The 20000-nt window shown below is 36.7% G+C and overlaps 1 pseudogene; it reads left to right on the forward strand.

Moving 5' to 3' along the window:
• LOC137624742 (uncharacterized) overlaps positions 1 to 20000 on the forward strand; it is a 27565-nt pseudogene that overhangs the window by 7018 nt on the left and 547 nt on the right.

Below are 20000 nucleotides of genomic sequence, written 5' to 3' on the forward strand. Positions count from 1 at the left end.
TTGGAACTAAGGAAATAAGGACGGACACAGAATGGTTTAACTAAACGGTGAGCGACGTGTGGTTCTTCAACAGGATAGTCCCAAAACTCGACATTGAAGAAAGGACATATACAGATCGTATCGATAAATATATTTGTTGCTCGTCGTTTACTTTAGCGTGATGACGTATGCGGAGAAAAATTTATTGCATTCCTTTCTTTACCCATCGCCCTAATGAACAAAGACATGGATGCCATCGATTTCTCTGAGAAATCTGACGAACCGAGGACACATGGCACTGAAATCTCTCTTGAAATCTAGAAGGAAACTGACGAACTAGGAAAGAATACGATGAAATCTCAAAGGAAATTGACAAACTAAGGAAACTGGAAGATGAAACATAAAAGGAAACTAAAAAACTAAAGAACTTGAAAAACTAGAGCAGACAGAAGAGAACAGCAACGAAGAGCCTTTAAACGAAGACTTAAAATGGCCTTTAATGCTAGAGGTAAGTCACCTTGAAATAGAGGTAAAGAAAAGTCCCTAATACGAGAAATGAGGCACCCCAAAATAGAGGTAAAATACCCCTTAATGCTAGAAATAAGGCACCTCAAAATAGAGGTAAAAAAGCCCCTATTGCTATAAATAAGGCGCCTAAAAATAGAGGTAAAAGAGCCCCTAATGCTAGAAGTAATGCACCTCAAAATCGAAAAAGCCCTTAATGCTATGAATAAGGCACCTAAAAAGAGAGGTCAAAGAGCCTCTAATGCTAGAAGTTATGCCCCTCAAAAAATCGAGGTAAAAAAGCCACTAATGATATAAATAAGGTACCTAAAATTAGAGGTCAAAGAGCCTCTAATACTATGAGTAATGCACCTCAAAATCGAGGTCAAAAAAACCACTAATGCTATAAATAAAGCACCTAAAAATAGAGGTCAAAGAGCCTCTATTGCTACAAGTAAAGCACCTCAAAATCAAGGTCAAAGGCCCTTAATGGTATATATAAGGCTCCTAAAAATAGTAAAAAAGCTCCTAATGCTATACATAAAGCACCTAAAAAGAGAGGTCAAAGAGCCTCTAATGCTAGAAGTAATTCACCTCAAAATCGACGTCAAAAAGCCCCTAATGCTATAAATAAGGCACCTAAAAATGGATTTCAAAGAGCCTCTAATGCCAAAGGTAATGCACCTCAAAATCGAGGTGAAAAAGCCCCTAAGGCTATAAAAAAGGCACCTAAAAATAGAGGTCAAAGTGCCTCTAATGCTAGAAGTAATGCACCTCAAAATCAAGGTAAAAGAGCCACTAATGCTATACGTAAGGCACCTAAAAATAGAGGTCAAAGAGCCTCTAATGCTACAAGTAATGCACCTCAAAATCAAGGTCAAAAAGTCCCTAAGGCTATAAGTAAGGCACCAAAAATGAGAGGTCAAAGAGCCTCTAATGCTAGAAGTAAAGCACCTCAAAATCGAGGTCGAAAAGCCCCTAATGCTTTATATAAGACTCCTAAAAGAAGAGATCAAAAAGCCTCTAATGCAATAAATAAGGCACCTAAAAGGCAGGTCAAAGAGCCTCTAATGGTAGAAGTTATGCACCTCAATATCGAGGTCAAGAGGCCCCTAATGCTATAAATAAGGCACCGAAAAATAGAGGTCAAAGAGCCTCTAATGCCAGAGGTAATGCACCTACAACTCGAGGTAAAAAAGCCCCTAATGTTATAAATAAGCCACCTAAAGAGGTCAAAGAGCCTCTAATGCTACAAGTAATCGACCTCAAAATCGAGATAAAAAAGCCCCCAATGCTATATATAAAGCACCTAAAAATAGAGGTAAAAAAGCCCCTAATACAATAAAATAAAGGCACAAAAAAGAGAGGTAAAGAGCCTCTAATGCTAGAAGCAATGTTCCTCAACCTTGAGGTCAAAAAGACCCTAATGCTATATATATGGCTCCCACAAATAGAGGTCAAAAAGCCCCCAGTGCTATATATAAGGCTCCTAAGAAGAGAGGTCAAAGAGCCTCTAATGCTTGAGGTAATGCACCTCAAAATCGAGGTCAGAAAGCATCTGATGCTATAAATAAGGCACCTAATTATAGAGGTCAAAGAGCGTCTAATGCTAGAGGTAATGCACCTCAAAAGTGAGGTCAAAAAGCCCCTAATGCTATAAATAAGGCACCTAAAATAGAGGTCAAAGAGACTCTAATGCTAGAAGTAATGTCCCTTAAAATCGAGGTCAAAAAGCCCCTAATGCTATATATAAGGCACCTAAAAATAGAGGTCAAAAAGCCCCTAATGCTATTATTAAGGTTCCTAAAGATAAGAGGTCAAAAATCTCCTAAGGCTATAAATAAGGCACCAAAAAAAAAAAAAAAAAAAAAAAAAAGAGAGAGGCCAAAGAGCCTCTAATGCCTGAAGTAAGGTTCCTCAAACTCGAGGTCAAAAAGCCCGTAATGCTATAAATAAGGCACCTAAAATAGAGGTCAAAGAGCCTCTAATGCTAGAAGTAATGTCCCTTAAAATCGAGGTCAAGAAGACCCTAATGCTATATATAAGGTACCTAAAAAATAGAGGTCAAAAAGCTCCTAAGGCTATAAATAAGGCACCAAAAAAAAAAAAAAGAGAGGTCAAAGAGCCTCTAATGCTAGAAGCAATGTTCCTCAAACTCGAGGTCAAAAAGCTCCTAATGCTATATATAAAGCTCCTACAAATAGAGGTAAAAAAGCCCCTAATGCTATATATAAGGCTCCTAAAAATAGAGGTCAAAGAGCCTCTAATGCTTGAAGTAATGCACCTCAAAATCGAGGTCAAAAGCTTCTAATGCTATAAATAAGGCACCTAAATATATAGTTCAAAGAGCCTCTAATGCTAGAAGTGATGCACCTCAAAATCGAGGTAAAAGATCTAATGTTAGAGATAAGACACCTAAAATGGAGGTAAAAAATCCCTAAATGCTAGAGATGAGACACCTCAAAATAGAGGTAAACAGTTAGGTAATGCTAGAGATAAGGCATAAAGTTAAAAAAACACTAATTCTAGAGATAAGGCACCTCAAAATAGAGGTAAAAAAGACTCTAATGCCAGAGATAAGGCACCTTGAAGTTTTATTCTAATAATATTCACTGGCCATATTGGTTTTGGCTAATTTTTCATGGCCGGATGCCTTTCCTGCCGCCAACCCTCCTCATTTACCCGGGCCTGCGACCGGCAGCAACATGAGGTTGGCTTGTCCCCCCCCCCCCCCCCCCCCCCCCCAACCCCTTGATTGGCTGTTTTTTTTTTTTTTTTTTTTTTTTTTTTTTAATAACATTTCAAGGTGCCTTATCTCTAGCATTAGAGTATTTTTTACCTCTATTTTGAGGTGCCTTATCTCTATCATTAGGTTTTTTTTTTACCTCTATTTTGAGGTGCCTTATCTCTAGCATTAGCTGACTTTTTACCTCTATTTTGAGGTGTCATATCTCTAGTATTGGGGGCTTTTTTACCTCCATTTTGAGGTGTCTTATCTCTAACATTAGGAGATTTTTTTTACCTCGATCTTGAGGTGCATTACTTCTAGCATTAGAAGCTCTTTGACCTCTATTTTTAGGTGAGTTATTTATAGCATTAGGGGCATTTTTACCTCAACATAGAGGTAAAAAATCCCCTAATGATAGAGATAAGGCACCACAAAATCAGAGGTCTAAAAGCCCCTAATGCTATAGATTAGGCTCCTATAGAGAGAGGTAAAAAACGCTACTAATGCTAGAGATAAGGCACCTCTAAATAAGAGGTCAAAAAGGCCCTAATGCTAGAGATGAGCCCCTAAATATAAGAGGTAAAAAGCCTCTAAAGCTAGAGATAAGGCACCTCAAAATAGGAGGTAAAAAAGACCCAATGCTAGAGATAAGGCACCTCGAAATAGAGGTCATAAAGTCCCTGAGAAATACGTAAGAATCACCCAAGATATGTATGAGAGGGCAGAAGCAAATGTTGAGAGCAGTATAGGCCTAACAGAAGGTTTCTCAGTAAATATGGGCCTACATCAGGGATCTGCATTGAGCCCTTACCTATTTGATCTGGTCATGTATGTAGTAACACAAGGTATTAGAGATCAGTCTCCTTGGTGTATGCTTTTTGCTGATGATGTTATACTGTGAAGCACTAGGCGAGAGGTAGTAGAAGAGAAACTGGAAGAGTGGAGAAGGAAATGGAAAAAAGAGGATTGAAGATCACCAGGAAAAAGACAGAGTATTTGAGATTGAAAAATAGGGAGAATGGGGAAGTTAGTTTACAAGCAGAGAGATTGAAAAGAGTTGAAAATTTCAAGTATTTAGGATCAACAATTGCAAAGGATGGTGATCGGGGGGCAGAAATAAAACAAAAAATACAAGCAGGATGGAAGAATTGGAAAAAAAGTGCGTGGAGTACTATGTGACAGGAAAATAGGGGTTAAGTTGAAAGGTAAAGTACACAGGACAGTTGTGAGACCGTCAATGATGTATGGAGCGGAGACGTGGGCAATAAAGAAGACAGAAGGGAAGAAGCTAGATGTGGCAGAGATGAGGATGTTGAGATGGATGTGTGGAGTGACAAGAAGAGATAAGATACGGAATGAGGTCATTAGGGGTACCACAGGAGTTAGAAAACTATCAGATAAGATCCAAGAAAGTGAGAAGAGATGAACAGTATATTGGAAGGAGAGTGATGGAAATGGAGGTGCAGGGAGCGAAAAGGAGATGGAGACCAAAGCGAAGGTGGATGGACTGTATCAAGGATGACCTTCGATCAAAGGGACTAACAGGTGATGAAGTGTGGGACAGAGGTAGATGGAGAACGCTGGCTAGAAACATCGACCCCACATAAAAGTGGGAAAAGATGCAAAGAAAGAAGATGAAGAAGAAGGCACCTTGAAATACAGGTAAAAAAAAACTAATACCAGAGATAAGGCATCTCAAAATAGAGGTAAAAAGCTCCCTAGTGCTAGAAATAAGACACCTGAAAATAGTGGTAAAAAAGCCCCTAATGATAGAGATAAGCCACCTAGAAATAGAGGTAAAAGGCTCTTAATGTTAGAGACAAGGCACTACAAAATATAGGTAAAAATGCCCCTAATACTAGAGATAAGGCACCTCAAAATAATATCAAAAAGCCCCTAATGCTAGAGGCTAGAGATAAGGCACCTCAAAACTAGAGGTCAAAAAGCCCCTAATGCAAGAGATAAGTCACCTAAAAAATAGAGGTCATCTTCTTCTTCGTCTGCATCTTTTCCCACTTTTATGTGTGGGGTCGATGTTTCTGGCCAGCGTTCTCCATCTACCTCTGTCCCACACTTCATCACCAGTTAATCCCTTTGATCAAAGGTCATAAAGCCCTTAAATCTAAAGTTAAGACACCTAAAAAAGAGGTAAAAAAGATCCTAATGCTAGAGATAAGGCACCTCAAAATGTAGGTAAAATATCCCCTAATGCTAGAGATAAGGTGCCTAAAATTAGAAGTATAAAAGCTCCTAACGTTAGAGAAAGGGCACCTAAGAACAGAGGTGAAAAAGCCCCTAATGCTAGAGATAAGGCACCTTAAAATAGAGGTAAAATACCCCAAATGCTAGAGGTAAGGCACCTAAAAATAGAGGTCATAGAGCTGCTAAATCTAAAGTTAATGCACCTAAAAATAGAGGTCTAAACGCCCATAATACTATAGATTAGGCTCCTAAAAATAGAGGTAAAAAAGCTCCTAATGCTAGAGATAAGGCACCTTAAAATAAGAGGTCAAAAGGGCCCTAATGATGGAGATAAGGCCCCTCAAAATAAGAGGTAAAAAGCCCCTAAAGCTAAAGATAAGGTACCTCAAAATAGGTCAAAAAGCCCCTAATGCTGAAGATAAGGCACCTAAAAATAGAGGTCATAAAGCCCCTAAAGCTAAAGTTAAGGTACCTAAAAATAAAGGTAAAAAGCCTCTAATGCTAGAGATAATGCACCTCAGAATAGAGGCCAAAATCCCTTAAAGCCAGAGATATGGCATCTAAAAATAGAGGTAAAAAATCCCATTAATGCTAGAGATAAGGCACATCAAAATAGAGGTCAAAAAGCCCCTAATGCTAGAGATAAGGCACCTAAAAATAGAGGTCATAAAGCTTTTAAAGTTGAAGGTAAGGCACCTAAAAATAGAGGTAAAAAAAAGCCCTAATGCTAGAGATAAGGCACCTAAAAATATAGATGTCATAAAGCTAAAGTTAAAATACCTAAAATAGAGGTAAAAATCCCCTAATGCTAGAGATAGGACACCTTAAACTAGAGGTCAAAGAACCTCAAATGCTAGAAGTAAGGCACCTCAAAATAAAAGGTCATAAAGCCCCTGATGCTAGAGGTAAGGAACCTCAAAATATAGGCCAAAGAGGTGCTACAATTAAAAACAGCATATACTTCAGGTATCTTTTATGAATGAAATGACCCCGCTTCAGCCAGGTGAGTGGCGAACTAAACAGCCAGCATACTTGCTCCTCACCATGCAGGCTCCTGGTACTTAACACCTGTCAGTGAGTCATAGACCTTTCAAATATAGCCATCCATGTCTGGACTCCGTTAGATCGGACACAAATAGTATATATATATATATATATATATATATATATATATATATATATATATATATATATATATATATATATATATATATCCACTAGAAATTCCTTAATGATAACAGCTTCTGGCTGGGCAGAAATTCGAACCTATGCCTCTTAGCCGAAACCATGCTTGCAGAGACTATAACCAACCATGCTATCAAGACATATATAAGTTTATTACAAGTCTACCGTACATATTCCTGTCGAATTTAGGAATCTGTTCTTAGATTTGAAATAAACTCATCTCCACTATGATAGCTGATTAGTGTCTGCAACACGTTGTTATTGATATATATTCATGATAAATAACCACGTGTTGCAAACTCACTAATCAGCTATCATAGTGGAGAAGGTTGCTTTAAGTCTATGAACAGATTCCTGAATTCGACAGGAATATGTACGGTAGACTTGTAATAAACTTGTATATATATACTGTATATATATATATATATATATATATATATATATATATATATATATTATATATATATATATATAAATAATATATATATATATATATATATATATATATATATATATATATATATATATATATATATATATATATATGAAAGAGATGAAGAGGTCTTATCTCTTATTTTTTTAAGAAATGCAATCGTTTTCGCGAATAGTTACCGAAAAATATAATCACACCGATATATTTTGATTCCTTATTACATTTTTATATGAAAAATCCTTAAATATTGTGGGAACTGACTATTCCAATTAATATACGTCGGAATGATATCTACTTTGATTGCATTACTCTAGCAGCTGCTCTCTCTCTCTCTCTCTCTCTCTCTCTCTCTCTCTCTCTCTCTCTCTCTCTCTCTCTCTCGAGTTCTAGAATAAGTTAGATAAGATCATATGAACACTCCAAATGCTTAAACTAAATCGCTCTACCAAAGAGAAAATGGAGTCTCTGCGAATAGACTAAAAAGTCTTTGAGACATCCAAAATCCTTGTCAAACTTTCTCTCCCTCTCTCTCTCTCTCTCTCTCTCTCTCTCTCTCTCTGTATATATATACATATATATATATATATATATATATATATATATATATATATATATATATATATATATACATATATATATATATATATATATATACGTATATATATATATAGATAGATAAATAGATAGATAGATAGATAGATATACTGTATATATATATATATATATATATATATATATATATATATATATATATATATATATATATATATATATATATATATATATATATATATATATATATATTACCTGTATCCAATATTTCATATTATTTGGATGTTCCCAAGGATCACACAAGACCGCTAACTACTTTGCAAGTTGGTGTTGGAATTGTATTTCTTTCGGGTGAAGATCCCATGTTCCAAATATGGTCAATGACTACCTAAAAACAATGTTAGAACGATATATGCCCGTTTTCATTGCAAGTTGGAATCATTGATATTAAATGTTATCAATAGGGGTATCATCACCATCATCATTACTTCCTAAATGTTAATAAGCAAACCTCGTCAAGCCATACAATAAGATCACCCAATTGACACCTCTCTACCATCATCTTTAACCCCCACCTCGTTATATCCTTCTACCCCCATCCCCAAGTGTTTGAGGTTTAAAGGTCTCACAGTTATGATGAGATCCTTCAGGTGGAAGTTTTTTAGTAAATAAGAAACAAAATACTAAGATGACAATATTTCATACAGTTTGCTTTCCAGGTGTTTAAAATTATATCAAAACTATAAACAACGAATTAAATATGCAAAAGACTGATTGAACAGATATCGAGAGTAATGGATTTCTTGAAGAGCTTACCGGGATAACGCTTTTAAAGTGTTGGACATCAGGACATGAAACGGCAAATAAAATCGTAATAATACGAATATTCAATGCTAAGAAATATTTCCTTTTGCCTTGGGAAGGCTGAAGCCAGTTAGACTCGGACCTTAGAGCATTGAGCAATCGTCACCAGGGAAGGGTGTTCGCTTGGAAGTGAGCGACTTGCCTAGATAATTTGATTGATTAATTAGGAGTTTTTTTGTCATCCTGACATCTAAGGTTACTGACACCGAACCAGATAATATGAGTAAACAATGTGTTAATAGTTTAATCTTTTATACCGTACATCCTATATACCATATCATCACTATAATAATGCACCAATGAACTTTCATTGCATGTCATTTCACATATTTTATTTCAACCAATTACTTCTGAAACAATATAGATTATGTTAACTGATGATGCATTTTAAATCTCCAACCTTAGACTAATATGATTGATATATCAAATAATACTATTTTCTCTAAGAGAGCCGGAGCCAAGTAGCCCATGACAAAAGCTGACCCCAACTACACCGAGCTACGTGGCTCATGATCGAAATCAAAGGAAAACACTGAAATCAACAACTAAACCTTTAAACCTCAGTACCTTCGAAATTTTTAACAACGACCACTTATTAATGATTGGTGCTCCAATAGGTGCTATTTGAAACGATACATTATTAGCCCCTACATATAATACGTAGGCTACAGTATGTATGTATGTGGAGAGAGAGAGAGAGAGAGAGAGAGAGAGAGAGAGAGAGAGAGAGAGAGAGAGAGAGAGGGAGAGAGAGAGAGAGCAATTGCTCAAGAAAATGCAAACGAAGGGTATTTCCGTGTTATGAATATTAATATGAATAGTCAGTTCCAATATTATTCAAGAAAATTTTATATAGAAATAGGATAGGAAAATTCAAATAAAAAGTTATGATAAAATATTTTGATGAATTAGTTTCGAAATGATATTATATTACATTTCTTAAAAGGATAAAAAAGTTCTCTCTCTTCATCGCATTTCTTTGAGTGATATCGGTAATTTCCCTCCTCCTCATATTCGAACCATCCTAACGATGTCTCGGTTGTTTAACGTCGGCCACCTTTCAGGACAAGAGGGTCATGATCTCTCCAAGTCAGGTCTGGCCAGGCGGCACCAGTTTTGTTGCTGGGTGTACTTCACCTGTAACCTGAGTATTCCTTGCCAGGAACATCAGACGTGGAAAGCTTATGGTGGCTTCTGGAAGGAAAGCTTTTAGACACCTGCTGGGTGTCTGCTGGCGAGGACGTCGTTGTCAACCGCTTGGTCGTTATGGTGGTTTAGGAGAACTTTAGTAACGCCTGTGTCACGTGTCGTCTCGTCACTACATATCACCGAGAGGTACTGTGAGTTATGTTACTACTCGATTACCGTTGCTATATTCTGTAAGTCTACTACTCTTGCATTATTTAATGTATTTGTCATCATCGTCATCATAAGCCGCAACTAGTCCACTGCACAACAAAGGCCTCAGACATGTCTTTCCACTAGCATCAGTTTATGGCCCTTCTATGTCAGTTTACACCAGCCAATTTTCTTAGTTCGCCAATTCTATAATGTTCTCTTCCTTCTCCTGCTTCTCTTGTAATCTTTAAGGGCTAAGTCTGCTATTCTTTATGTCACTCCCACTTTATGTCCTGCCCATGTCTATTTCTTTTTTTATATAAGTTGTTAGAGTATCCTCTACTTTAGTTTGCTCTTATATTCATATAGATCTCTTTCTCTTTTCTATTCTTATTCCCATGGCCCATCATTATTCTTTCCTTAGCTCTTTGATTTGAAACGACCATATGTTCCAAGGCTTTAGTAAGGCTCCAAGTTCCCAATGCATAAGCTAATAGTGGTACGACCATTTGATTAAATATCTTCTTTACAGGAAAAATGACATTTCTCTTTTCATAGTCTCGTTTTGCTTACCATATGCTTTCCATACCATGCTAATCCTTCTTTTAATTTTAGTCTCATGTCCTGGGGAAACATAGTCTGTCCTAAGTACATATATTCATTAACAATCTCTTTAGTCTTGTCCTTAACCCTTATTTGTTGTCTGCATTTTCATTGAACAATATCTTAGTTTTACTCCTATTCATTTAGAATACTACATTTATGTTTTGTCTATTTAAATCTTCTATCATCTTTAGCAATTACTCTTATGATTCGTTAAAGAGAACCAAATCATCTGTTAATCACAATGTTTTTAAGGTATTCCCCACTAATATCAATTCCTACATTTTCCCAATCTAAATTCTTAGAATCTTCTATCCATGCTGTAAAATGTTTTAGGAGAGATGGGCTCTCCCAGTCTAACTTTTCTCAATCAAAATTTTCTCACTCTTTATGTGGTTTTAGTATTGTTTTACTTCAAGTGTTCTAACACAAGATTCACATATTCCTTATATTTGAAGAGCTATTGTTACTGGTGCAGTTTTGACAAAATCAAAAGCTTTTTCATAACCTATAAATTCCTTACATAGTGGTTTGTCATATTCGGTTGATTTTCCCATTCGCTGGATAATTGCATGGTTATGGTCAGTAACTTTCTGAATGCCTACTTTTAAAATCTACCTGGTCCAAACTCTAGGTATAGCACATTTTTGTAGACAGCTTGAGTAAAATTTATCGAGCTTTACTATAAAATCTCCTACATCTATCATTAAATCAATTGGTAGGCCATCTTCTCTTGCTGTTTTGCCTCTTTTTATACCTTTTAATGCTTTCTTTACTTCTCCTACTGTTACTCTGGTACTGGGTCAGAGTTTCATTGTTTCTATTGGCAAAGTTATTCTCATATCACTATTGTAGAGCATTGTATAGAAATCTGTAATTTTTTTCACCCCATCTCTTTTGTATGTGTGTGTGGGTATGTGCGTGTGTGTGTGTGTGTGTGTGTGTGTGTGTGTGTAGTTTTAATTTGAGAAAAATGATAAACCAATATCTATAAATGTAACTAAAGCAAGATAAGTTTGATAAGGAATTTAATTAAGAAAGGGGCGAAAAGTTGGTAAGGGGAAGAGCGAAAAGTACGAATGAATAAATTGTATGTCAAGTTCAGTCGAGATATCTGGACAGTGGCCAAGTTCATAGAAGTGTCAATGTGTCAGCAGAGCGTGTATTTATTTAATTTATGCCGTCAGAACAGGATTAGAATCTTTTAGAAGTAGATTTAGGACAGAAAAGTCTCTTTTATACCGGTGTACAATAGGATGGATGGGTTAGACAGTAAAGGAAAATTATGAAAATAAAACATGAAAAATATTTGAATAAGGTTGCTGCTGGAAAGGTGGTTATAATGCTATTTTAAACTGAAAGGCATATTTTTCTTTCTTATCAGAATGGTGTAATATTTTCATTACATATAGTTTATCTATTATTTTCTTTTTTTCTTATTTGCTTTTTTTCGTGTTAAAACGGAATTCCATCTAAATGATATAAGATTATGACAATGGAAGCGTCTTTTTATAAGTATGGCAGCAAAACGTTAGAAGTTACATGGATTACAAGCAATACGATGAGGTATGGGGACAATAGTGAAACATAAATGGCTGACAAGTGTTAATGTAAAGTATATCTGACGAGGAAAAGGTTACAAAGTAATGGATAAAAGGTATCATTGTTTCACTACTTCATGGAAATTTGACTTAGATGAAAGAACCTGTGATTTAGTAGAAAAAATATCGAATTATGAAATGTGTGTCTGTGTGAAATGAGATAGATTATTGTCTTTTTTGTATTGCCGTAATTTAGCGGAGATTTCACTGTGGGTTCGAATCCCATTGGGAAGCGAGAATATCGTTACTCGTTTTCAGATGTCAAGGTATTCAATGGAAAACGTATTCGAAATGATTGAGGTGATTATAATAAACCAATTTAGTTATTGTTATTATTATTATTATTATTATTATTATTATTATTATTATTATTATTAGGTAAGCTACAACCCGAGTTGGAATAGCATAATGCTATAAGCCCAAGTGCTTCAACAGTGGAAAATAGCCCAGTGAGGAAAGGAAACAAGGAAATGAATAAACTAGAAGAGGAGTAATAACAATCAAAATAGAATATTTTAAGGTCATTAACAACATTACATTACATCTATAATATATAAAATATAAAAACTTCACAAAAACAAGAGGAAGAATAACAAGATAGAAATAGCGTGCCCGAGTATACCCTCATGCAAGAGAACTCCAACCGAAGAGAGTAGAAGACCATGGTACAGAGGTTAAGGCACTACCAAAGACTATAGAACAATGGTTTGATTTTGGAGTGTCATTCTAATAGAAGAGCTGCTTAGCATAAGTAACGCGTCTCTTCTACCCTTCTAGGCGCTGGACAAATACATTGTGGTAGTTAACCCCTTGAGTGAAGAAGAACTGTTTGGTAATCTTAGTGTTGTCAGGTATATGAGGAAAGAGGAGAATGTATAAAGAAAAGCCCAGATTTTTCGGTACATGTGTAGACAAGAAAGAATAAGCCATAACCAGAGTGAGGGATCCAATGTAGTACTGTCTGGCCATTCAAAGGATCCAATAACCCTCAGGCGGTATTCTCGATGAATATGAATAGAAGTTAAGATACTACCACTAGAGATTTATTGGGTCCTTTGACTGGCAAGATAGTAATGCATTAGAACCCTCTCTGGTTACGGCTTATTTTTCCTTTGCCTTTACATACACTGAATAGTCTGGCATATCTATACACGTTTGCCCCTTTCCTCATACTTCTGACAACCCTAAGATAAATGGAAAATTCTTCTTCACTTAAGGGGTGAAATGCTGTACTGTAATTGTTCAGAGGCTACATTCGTCTCTGTAAGAGTAGAAGAGACTCTTCAGCTACGGTTAGCAGCTCTGCTAGAAGGGCTCTACAAAATCAAACCATTGCTCTCAGGCGTTGGGTAGTGTCTTAGCTTCTGTATCATGGCCTTCCACTGTCTCTGGTCAGAGTTCTCTTGCTTGAGGGTAAACTCAGACACATTATTGTAACTATTTCATTTATCTTTCCTCACAGGGCTGTTTTCCCGGATGGAACCCTTCGGCTTATAGCATCCCGATTTCTTACTAGGGTTTTGGGTTAGGTAGCAATAATAAATATAATAAGAGTGCACGTGTTTGTAAAGATATGCAAAAATAACTGTCGCTACGAAAGAGCAATGAATTAATGAAATAGAGGACATAAATGTTCCATCTCTTCGCCTCATCTTTATTTCATCTATATACAGTATAGTGTGCATACAAGTGTTCAGTGTCTCCTTTACTGGAACACGCGGGCGTTCTTCGTAATTGCACCAGATGAACGCCGCGCTTGTTGGTGCTCTTATTGACATTAACAATTCCCATCTCCTTTACAGACGTTCCTGTTGTCGTGTTGATAAGCGGAGGAGGACAATGGTATTTTGGAGGAGGTGTGGAACTGGCAGAGGGACAGACTCTGTCTTTCTTGTGCTCTGTAAGAGCAGACCCTCCTGTCTACACCATAATCTGGCTTCACAATGTGAGTAATACCGTGTTATCATTCATCTTACGGCAATTAAATTTAACATTCATCTATATGGACGTGTTCATATGCAAGTGATTATTCTATTCTTTTTTGGTTATAATTGGTCAGTGTAATCAGTTTAATACTGAACGCAACTCGTAAATGCATGTATTGCCAGTTACTGTATGTGATATTTGCAAATGATTATCCATCCGGAGGTTGATATTTTAAAGTATCTGAACTAAAATTAGTCAATTTCAATCTATTTCAAACTCTGGTGTTCCTAAGAAATGTGTTCTTTACCCATTACTTTTAAAGGTTTAATGGCCGCTCATAAATGGCAGAGGCAAGGAAAAGTGATATTTCCCTGGTAAGCGGGATAATGCCCCAGAAACTGACCATCTATATGATGAGCGCACAAGCCCCCTTTCCACCCAAGCTAGGACCAGGGAGGGTCAAGGCAATGTTTTTAGCATGTAGCCCTATAGGCTCCCCTATCCCCATCATTAGCCCACAATGTTTGTGAGGTTGCAGACAATAAAAGATTTAACTAGCTTGAGTGGGACTCGATCCCCAGTCTGGCAATCACCAGGCAGAGACGTTACTAGTAGGACATAACAACGCTATATACGCATAATACGTAGTTTAGCCTAGAAAACAAGCTCGTTGATTATGCAGATGGTGCTAATCTCTTTGCATCAATTCCATCTCCTATACGACGACTTATGGTTGCTGAATACCTTAATGGAGATCTAACGGGGATTAGTGCATGATACAAATAATGGGGCAAGAAGCTGGACCCTAACGAAACTCATAGTATGATAGTAAATAGCTTAAGCTTGTTAGGTCCTGAATGTCCAGATCTTTGCATTGATAGTGTCATATTAGCTATACATAACTTGTTCAAAATTCTACGTGGGATTCTTCATTACAAATTTCCTTTTGAAAAACACTCTCGATCTATTTCTCCTGAAATTTCACAAAAAGTTGGCATATTGGGAGAAAGACTTTTAAGACTTTCGGTGATCAACCTATCCTGTGGAAATATTTAAATTCTTTCATTTTACCTTGTTTTGAGTAATGTTCTCCTGTCTGGTCTTTAACTGCTGACTCTCTTCTTAATTTATTGGACAAAACTTTTCTGTCTGATAAATTCCTTAGTCCTGATCTGGAGAGTCATCCCTAACACCGTGGTTTAATTACTTCTTTTGTGCAGCATAAGATTTTTCATAGTTCTGTCCATCGTTTGCATTCAGATCTTCCGGGACAGAACCATCCTGTTAGTAATACTAGGTATGCAGTTCATTTTAAGTCATGACTTCTCCATCATAAGGCTTAACACTGCACAGTATTCACCAGTGATTAACTCGATCCGTTTATCTCTTCCCTTCAGGGCCAAAAGCAAAACGTCGGAGGGAGATTCTTGGCCTGAGACAACACGTCCTTGGTCATATCCCCCGTCACCCGGAAGGATTCCGGCATCTACGCCTGGCTGGCTTCGAACTAGAAGGGAGACGGTCACCCAAACGCCATTCCAGTTGCCGTCAAGCGTAAGTTGCCTGTCTGACTGACTCTCAGTTTGATATGTAAAGCTAAAAACTTTCTGAATTGTTATAAGAAATATTCTAAGTCATTTCGATTTACCTTTGAGACTCAGTGTGATTGACACGAATATGAAGTGTGAAACTGATTCTCATTACTTAAGGTTCAATGTGTGTGTATGTGTGTGTGTGTGTTGATTCTAACGTTAGCATACCCAAATCTTATTGTGTTGATGAACATAAAAAATGGTGCTTAATTGTAGCTATAAAGCAACAAATTAAATTAGTTAACATGAGTTTCATTCATTGTATAAAAAAAATGTAAAAGATTATATTTAGTTCTGTACCTGTAAACACTAAATACTACTCAGTCTTTTCCTCCACTACTTACTGTGCGGTAGTGACAGCCAACACTTCAATCAGTTTGACTTGCCAAGTGGACGCACAACCCAAAGACGACTCCTTCACCTGGAAGATTGGCGTCCATTCTCCCAACCACAAGAACAGCCAGAACACCAGAAGTCATCAAGCCAACCATATACTCTACTCTGCCTGTGGGAAACCTCCGAAGGACATCCACGAGGACGATCCTTCTGTCTAAAGACTGTCGGACTCATCTGGGTGTTTCCAATAGCATTTGCATGACGTCATACTCGGAGACTCGTGATGGAGCCAAGTGGACCAAATCCATAGATGGCAGATACGGAATAGGCGACTGGAAGACCCTGGATCACCAAATTGACCCGAGGAACCCTGGGAGGTCGACTGTGACCCTTACGCCTTCCATGTCAACTGTCGCTGGCTGTTACGCGCGTAACAGCATGGGTCATGCGAAGGGTCCTTGTACTTAGGCATTAATAGTAGTTGGTGAGTGAAGAACTAATGGAAAAATCTTTCGCCATTCCTATATTTCCTTCCTCCATCTTTTTATGGAATCGCTACTGCATTTAAATGGCAAAGAGATTTATGATAATTTTTCTATCTTTTTAGTAAATAACCTATAATTATATTCAAAGAAGATAAAATGATTTTTCTCAGATACTAATAATGAGGTTCTTTGTTTAAAGTAACTTAATTGACGAATTTTCCCAAGTTTTGAGGGCGAAAATGAAAGCAGGATTGAATTATTTCTTCACCAGATCAACGGATAAGGTTTCCTTTTAATTGATATTAAATGAAGTGTGGAATTGCTACAACCGTGATTATTTTTAATCTTTGCAAATCTTTTCATATCTTATTTATTATTGCTCAGAATCATTGCCAATTACCACTGTTATAAAAAATTCGTATTTCATTTTGTCTTTTTAATATAAACGGAAATATTCTCTTATTTTTTTTTGGGGGGGGGGGGAATTAAACAAAACTGGGTCACTACTAACTTCTCCTGACTCATAATGTTGCTTTCCCTCTCCAAAAACTGTTCCGTTGCATGTGCTTTGAAACAGAGCCACCGAAACCCCTGTAGGATTGCAACGTGACGGTGATAGGAATCACTAGAATGGAGGTAGGATGTGACGACCCATCCTACAGTCAAGATCCAGTGGGAGATGCCAGTCCCCTGTTGGGAGAAGGTCACCATTCACCCAGCATGAGCTTCGTCAGGTCACCACGGTCAAGCACCAAAGCTAATTTGGAGGTACGAGGGATCTTATTGGTAGATTTCTTAAGATGTAGGTAATAGCACCACATACACACTAAGACGTCCTAGATATCAAAGCGTGTCCCTTCTTTTTTCTTTTCATTTAAACCCTTTTAGTCTTTCCTTCTCACATACTTATCTTTCCTCCCCATTCACGGCATTCTAGGTTCATAAAGTACTCTATTATTACTGCAAAACTTCCGTCATCTTAGATTCATCTCGTTTGGTTCAAATCTTTTATGTTACTCGAAAATACTATTATAATCCAAACACGTTTATCCTTTCACAATCCATAAAAACAATTTAACTGTATCTTCCTTTCTCACACGTACTTTCACAAAGTTCCTACTGATATCTGCAATGTACTTCAAAATCGCCTTTTATGCATTTGATTCTTGTCTATAAGCTTCTACCTTTCTTAATAAACCTCTCTTATATACCTAATATTCTCCTTCCCATCCCTCCACCTGTACATATTTAAATAACTTTCTCAACTTGCCCATCTAAGTTCAGGAGCTGATAAGCTGATAAACATTATGGTAAACTACTTAATAACTCAATACCTACATCAACTGAAAACATTTTCTTTTCCCATCTAGTTTCTAATTTATATTATTAAAAAGATAAATTTCTTATCTCCATAGTAATACATAATAGTATTCTTCTAGTTTTGCCAAGATTCTTCGGTATGTCCAATAAATTTTGTAATTTTTGTTTAGTTACTTTATAAAAGACACCTAATATGCACATTTCCTTTTTAAAAAAATGTCAATGTACCTTTCCATAAAGAGTATTGTTAAAAGTATCTTTTATTTTTCTTTGAAAACTAATAATAGACCCTTTTAATAACAATAAGTTATATTTTACCTTTATAATCCTTAAACCTCTATTTAAAATTTTGTCTCAAAGAGATGGTCAAATTTTCCTTAGGGACTTTTCCTTCAAGGCACCATACCTTACTCACCCTAGTCAGCTGTTCCTTTGGATAATTCTTACTAACCTTTTCATCAAATTAGTATAACTTACCCAAGCTAGCTGTTCCTCTTTTCAATTCTTACAAACCTTTCCTTCAAGTAAGTACAGTATACCTTACTTAACCTAGTTAGATATTCTTCTCGTGATTCCTTACTTACCTTTACATCAAGTCAACAAACCTTACTCACCCTAGTGGGCTATTCCTACCACTAATCTCTAAAAATATTTCCATCAAGGCAGCATACCTGACAGACCTTAGTTAGCTATTCCTCTCATTACCCTTACTAATATTTTTACCAAACATGTATAGGATACTAAGGCTAGTTAGCCTGTCATTTATCCTCTCACTGACAATGGAGAACCCCAATCCAGTATTAGTATCCAGAATCCTTAAATACTTCAACATTAGTTTTTTTTTCTTTTGCATGATCAACATTTAATAACATTTCAATTCTCACTTTGTCATAACAAATTTGAGTTTCTTTTGAAGATATCGTTACTTTAAGTCTCTTTAAGTTCCACTTACATTTATCTTTGATTCATCCTTCACCTCCCTCTAAAAGATCTTACTTTAATTGCTAAAAGTTCCCAATTATATTTTCTTAAACATCCAAAAGTCTCTCATCCAATCAATTCCACTCTCCCTCCATTCCGTGGGGAGAGAGTGATGTCAGTGTAACGCACGCAGTACATTTTAGGCTTAACTAAAGAATATTTTTGACATACCTTAGGTTTTCATCTGCATTGTGTGTACCATTTTACTGTATTCCCCTCTCTACTTCCTTTCTTTCACATTGCTAGCCAGCATCTCCAAGTATTACTTTATTGTGCATAAGTAGGGATTTCTCCCAGTCTCCCTTTGAGTTCTGTTTACTTCATTTGTAAATAAAACACCCAGTCCTCCCATCTTCAACTTCATTCATGTATTTTTTTTTATTATCAACCATTTCTACCATTTTAAATCACTTCATCTGTTACAATCTAACCTTCCATGTTTGTCATATCTCCTCACTTCATATTCACTTTTAGAAATGTCAAATTACATCTCTTTTTAAGTGAAATAATTTGAATCCTAATAGGTTTGGGTAAGAGACACCTTAGTGGCAAACGTGAGCGAAGGACGTCTTGTTTTCAACGTGCGAGGTCTGCCTCCGGATGCCCATCTACGCCTTGTTTTGTACACTGTCTTGCCACATTCTCACTCAACGCCGTTCTACACGGTTGCAAAAACGCAACCTCAAAGACATGTGCACTTATTAAGTATGCTCTAAGTTGATATATCACTTCTCAGCCATGAACAATTATTATAAATGCAAAAGCCAGATTTAAATTTTCTGTAAGGAAATAATATGTAAACCTTCTTGGTCCCGCTAGTATCCCTAATTGAGAGGATTAGTTGCTATTGAGAGCATCTTCTTCTACCAAATATTCCTTCTCCAAATTCTCCCTCACCATATCATGCTATATAATACTACTTCCTCTTGACTTCCATCACTAACATGTTCCACCCAAGCCCTCTCCACTCCTTCCCACCACCCATTGTTATTACATAACTATACCTTTTCAAATAATTTGAATTACTCTTAGACCTGATTTCCTAAATATGACATAAATAGTCTTTGATAACCCTTCCTCACCAGCTGCTCCCCCTGCACCACAGTCTCCGATACAACATCTCATAACTAAACCCGCAATGGAAATAGGGACTAATCTTTTTGATGGCTTCAACTGGAGACTTGGGGGCATCATGGGTGGCGTTGCAGTAATGGCGGTGGCGTTAGTGGTGGGCGTTGTCATGTGGGTGTGGGAAAAGTTTGGTTCTTGGCACTTTGATCATGCCCAAGGCAATCCGCATCAGCTTCAGCACTACCCGGGGATTACTCTGGATACATTAGCTTTAGGTAAGGAGTGTAATCTCATCACTAC

The sequence above is a fragment of the Palaemon carinicauda genome, chromosome 31 (assembly GCF_036898095.1).
Source record: "Palaemon carinicauda isolate YSFRI2023 chromosome 31, ASM3689809v2, whole genome shotgun sequence".
Classification (NCBI taxonomy): Eukaryota; Metazoa; Arthropoda; class Malacostraca; order Decapoda; family Palaemonidae; genus Palaemon; species Palaemon carinicauda.